Here is a 5,774-nt window from a genome sequence, read left to right as displayed (position 1 = left end):
TATTAACAGCTCACAGGAGACTTTGCTTCTTTAAATCCATGAAGTTCAACTTCTCTGTTAACTGAAATTGAGGTAAAAGCATTACAACGATTAGAATTCATCTTTATTGTTTGAATTTCCATTTGTCAGACTGGAGTTTTTGAACTCTTATTTTGGAACTTTTTACTGAAATTATTTTGGCTAAGCTGAATTCATCAAAGTAAGATCTCAAGTAGGGAATTCTTATTTGACTAAACTGGCTCTAGGGAATATTTAGATTCACGTGTGAGAAAACTGGTCCTAACTCCATGATAAAAATGTTCTCCAATATGATAACTAATAGCACGGTGTGCATTTTTATTCACAATATTTACTTACATGTTGGGTTCACCACTCTCTGACGCTGTCATGCTGTTTTCTTGCTGACCTGAGACATTTTTAAGATTCATAAGATTGATACAAATATACAAATTATTTCAGTAGTACAGGCAGAATGTACTTTTACCTCTTTTCCTTTTGCAGTACAGCACCAGGCAGACTGACGATAGGATGCATACGAGTACTACCACCCCTGCAGTAATTGCTATAATAGTCATGTGTGTATTTCCTGAAACAGTAAAAGAATCTGATTTTTAAATTTCTCCTGGATGCCTTAATATGTTTATTTTGTTTGTACGTCAAAGAGATTTTAAAAGTTTTGAATGATTCTTGCTTTTGTGGATTAGAAGGATGCAACATAAATCCCTTTACCTTGACTTATTCGAATAATGGTGTAATTAATCAGCATCTCCTCAACATTACTAATCTCACATGTGTATATTCCCTCCTTCTCTGAAGATAAGCCCAGTAATGTGAGGCTTCCCAACTCTGATACAGCCTTCACATGCTGCTTCCACTCCTTTGAGACTGTGTAGTTGGAACCAGACCCAGTCTTTTCCAAAATTGCACGATTAAGGAATCTCCAAATGAGGCTTGTTGGAGAAGTGTTAAAGCTAGGGCAGGGGATTGTGGTTTCAGTGAAGCTGCCAGTAACTGAAGCTGAAACAACACAGAAGAAGGTTGAGCATATGCCAGGTATAGATGAACAGCCTACACATGAAGTGCTTCTGTGTAAATCCAATGCATGTGTTTCAGTATTCAACAATAAGCAGCTTTCAACCTCATTTCCATACTCACGTAGCTGCCTCAGACTGGCTCTCCTCCTGTTCCTCTGAGTGCTCATAGTGCAGCTGTAGACTCGATCACTTTCATTGAGTGAAGCTATCAAGGAACCGTTGATGTTGTAGAGCTGCTGCTTGGTCTGCTCGACTGTTGTTGTATTCTTGAAGCTCACTTTGGATGGAGGTCTGGTTGACCAGGTGAGCTCAGGTTTAGGGTAGATGCCCTCTGAGCTGCAGGTGATCCTGTTTCCTACATGCTGAATGCTGACTTTGACTGGGGCTGAAAAATACAGAGTAAACCTGTGGCTTTTCAACGTAACACTACAACTGCTACATATATTAGAGGTTGGTATAAATCTTTTGAAATATCGAGCACTTAAAAGAAAAGAAAATCCCCCAAAACCTCAGATTTGTCATACTGTGCACTTTGAGGTTGATAAATGAATCCTTTTCTGTATTAATGGTGCTGATGTAGCAGCTGTATCTGCCCTCGTCCTGAACCTGCACCCCTGTCAGCTGGAGTGAGGCGTTTCCTTTGGAGAGCTGGTCCTGGAACAGTGACGTCCTGCTTCTGAATTGTTGGTCCTGAGTTCTGAGCTGGTCTTTGTTGCCATAGTACAAGTATACAAGAGGGTGTCCCTCTGACAAGTGCATCCAGTGGATGTATACTCCTCTAGTGTTTCCCTGGAAAGTGCACGGTAAGATGCATGTTGTCATGAAAACACAGGAAACTTCAGTATCTGAAACATCAGATAAAAAGACTGTTAATGACTGGTGAAGTTTTGCACATAAAATATTTTGCAGTAACATGAAGGGAAATATTAAAGTGAGCCATTTCTCAGTCTGACTCAGCTGGTGCTAGTGAATGCTTCACTCACCTCCTCTGGAAATGGTCAGAATCCACAGAAACATGACAATCACCAGACACATGGTACTGCCAATCCTGGTAATGCTGATCCTGTAACATGTCATTTCACATGGAGCACTGGACTGCAGAGAGATTTGTTTGTATTTTAGAAATGTAGCTTTCCCTAAGGGGAACAGGCTTTTATGATTAATGTTACCAAAAGTATCCAATTTACCTGCACAACTTCATGATGGAACCTGCTGAAACAGACATGAGACAAAAGGAAGTCCAAAGGCAGGTAACAGCCCTGTGAACACCTGCACCTGGTATCAAATCAGCCATGTGGGCTTAATTAGAGAGAAGATGGAAACAGGGCAACATGAGGGAGAGAGAGAGAGAGGTAGAACTTGGAACATGAGAATAAATTCTAACCAGTGCACACAGTCCACATAATCCACACACATAATCCAAATGTAATATTTACTGTGTTGTGGTGATTACAGCTGGTTAGAGTTACTTTTTAAGTACCTTCATGGCTGTTTGTACAGCTAAACTGATACTAAAATAAAGGACAGTAGGTAAACTCAGATTTTAAAAACAAATAAACTGCAAATCCAGTGTTGACTGTTTTTGTCAAAATCAATCTAACACAGAAAAACTCACAACTCCAACGCCAAGGGACCATGCCAACTCAGTTCTGACCTCCTGATTAGATCTCTCACTCTTTAAGGACAACGTGGTACAATTCAACAAACCCCAGTGGAGCTGGCCTGTGGTCCACACTGTTGACAAACAAGAAAGTCTGAGAAAAATGTTCTCAGTTTTCTCAGTTTCTGATATTTAGTTGAAATTGACCAATTATTGAAACCTCCATAAAAACTGGCTAACCAGTTCATATATGGTACTGGCTTTATACTTTGCTAGCTTCAAAATGTTACAACAACAAAGGTTCTTTTAAATACACACTCTTAACACTGTTTAAGATGAATTAATTTTCTGCAACCTGCAACTGCAACTCCCCCTGGCTTCTGCTCCGCGGCTGCTGAGTGAGCCCTCATCTGGGACTCTCCTCAACTCTTTCTGGGACAGTGGCGCGGCTGCCCCTCTGTTGGTCTTCCTTGGTCTCTTGTGTTCTGGGGGCCTCTGGATGTCTGGAGTTCTGATCTCCTCCACACCTACTTCATGCCCTGGAGGACGGGGCTGTGGCCCCCCCACACCCTCTAGCAGATCATTACATGAAGGAACCTTTTAAATACAAGCGCATCCATGCTCACAGGTGTACACACGGGTGCTCACACACACAAACTACACCCTTTTTGGCTCCTACCTCAAAGCACACTGTGTTCTGTTGATCTTACGTGCTGCACAATAATGTTTAATATTTAGTATTTACTGTTACATTCCCATATATCATCATGATGTTGTTTATTATGTTGCTCTTTTTTCTTTCTCAACAGGTGATCCAGGTGATTGATAGATGTATTTTCTGTCTCCTTATTTTGTTGGTTTTTGTTTTTTTGCCCTTTATCCCCGTCCCTTTTCCCCGCTGTTTTTCTTTCCCTCTTTTTCTTTCTCCCCTTTTCTTTTCCCCAGTCAAGTCTGTCCCGTATTTAGTGAGTAAAAATAAAATAAAATTAACAATAAAAGCTGAATCAAATAGGCCATTACGGCAAGACTGGGATGGTCCATTTGGTAAAGTAAATCCGTTGGGCATCTTTCTTTGCCTTTAGACAATAATTCTGATGATTCTGAAAAACGTCTCTTGCTAAAGGGAGTGCCTGAGGAAATATTTGTTTTTGTGTTGTTGGACGTCAGAAGAGGATACAGGCGTGGTTTAATGTTCACTCACAGCAAACACACACCCACAGAGAGAGAAAGCAAAAGGATAAACTGACACAGGTAAGCCACCACAATAGGATCCTGACTATTGTTACTATTATTAATAGTAGTATAGGAGTACTGCTACTACTAGTAGTAATTAGTGGTACTAGTATTGATTTTTCTCCCAAATGTGTTTTTAATTTTGCTTGTTGGACTATCTACCCACTCAGTAAAGGTGCACTTTCACTTTATGTTGTCAGCGCGTCTCATCAGCCTTCATTTGGGTCCACAGCCAGTAATTCATGACAACTCTACTAAAATACAGTAAGTATTTGTACTTCTTTATTTCCCATTATTATGACAACATCTGCTAACATCCCGTCTCTAAATAAGACCTAAAATACAATAATTAAAAAACATAAAAAGTGAACTGCACTAATATTCAGACTATGTTTAAATGCTTTGCAGTCAGTTTAGCTCTTTGTGGGCTCTTAAAAATAAGATTCAATAAAAATGCGGAGAGAGAGAGAGAGAGAGAGAGAGAGAGAGCGAGAGAGAGAGCGAGAGAGAGAGAGACCATCTGATCTGTTGTAAATGGAAAGAGAAAGCTGGCAGATATGGGCCATAGGGGCTGAGCTCTGCTAAATAACACTCACTGTATGGACTAATAACATCCAAAGCGGGTGCACAAACTGAGCGAGTGTGTGTTATCTGCTTTATGCTCTGTGCTGTGTGGAACTGGTTCAAGAGGTATAAACTATATACACAGTGTGCTGACTGTAAGACAAATTGTTGATTCTTTTCCACACATAGGAAGAACATTTAGGATTGTGGTCGAACTGGTTTTCACCACTAGATCATTAAAACAATAATCATGCTTGACAAGTGACACAGACCATGCAAATGTTCTTTAACAGTAAGATTTTAATTTCAGGCCTGTTGATATGTTTGGACTTACAAACAAAAGACTGTTAAACAAACAGCTCCTTAGACCTACTTGGCACAGCCACTTTTATCCTTCAACATAGTGTGAACTCGCTTAGACAAGCTTTCTTGTAATTTCTTTAAATTATTGAAATTAAGTTATTAAAATTGGAATAATTTAAGTTTTTGTGATAGTGTGGCAGGCTGCCAGTAACAAAGTGCCCACAGACTTAAAAAAGTGGTCCTTTGCTAAGTCTGGTTTATCCTTCTGCTTTTTAACCAATTCAAATTAAATGTCTCAACCTTGTTTTTCAATTAGCAAAAAACTGTCATGCGATGTGAAATTGGACAAAGAAGTTTATGAGAGTGAAAAAAATGATTTTTAGGACACTCAGACTAAAAATTGCTGGCATAATGTTCACTTAACCAGCTGTTTGCTGGTTCCGATTTTACTTAAGCCTGTCAGATTTGAAAGATTTTCACCAGTGTCTTTACCTGAGTCGTTGAAGCTGGTCACTTCAATGAGATCATCCTCTTGCCCCCTTGATATTTTATCTGGGTCTTTACTTATAAATGTTTTTGAGTCTATTGGTCCTAGTGTTCTTAAAATTATTAATGCATCTCTATTCTCTGGTCAGGTCTCTGTTTACTGTAAAAGTGCTGTCATTCACCCACTTCTAAAAAAGCCTAAAGTTGATCCTTCTTTGCTTTCCAGTTACAGACCCATCTCAAAATTGCCTTTTATTGCCAAGATTTTAGAAAAGGTTGTGGCCAAGCAACTCACGGATTTTCTAGATGAACACAACGTTCTTGATAAATTTCAATCTGGCTTTCGTAAGGCTCACTCTACCGAAACTGCACTTCTTAGAGTGTCTAAATATATTTTGATGAATTATGATGCTGGAGAGTGCACTGTTTTGATGTTGCTGGATCTGATCTCTGCTTTTGACACTGTTGATCATCTTATTTTGTTAGATAGATTAAACCACTGGGTGGGTGTATCGGGTACCGCATTGGAATGGTTTAAATCCTATTTGTCAAAT

This window comes from Pundamilia nyererei, unplaced genomic scaffold (assembly GCF_000239375.1).
Source record: "Pundamilia nyererei isolate P.nyererei 1_Seehausen unplaced genomic scaffold, PunNye1.0 scaffold00371, whole genome shotgun sequence".
Lineage (NCBI taxonomy): Eukaryota > Metazoa > Chordata > Actinopteri > Cichliformes > Cichlidae > Pundamilia > Pundamilia nyererei.
The sequence above is the reverse complement of the archived record's forward strand: the minus strand, read 5'-3'. Positions refer to the sequence as shown.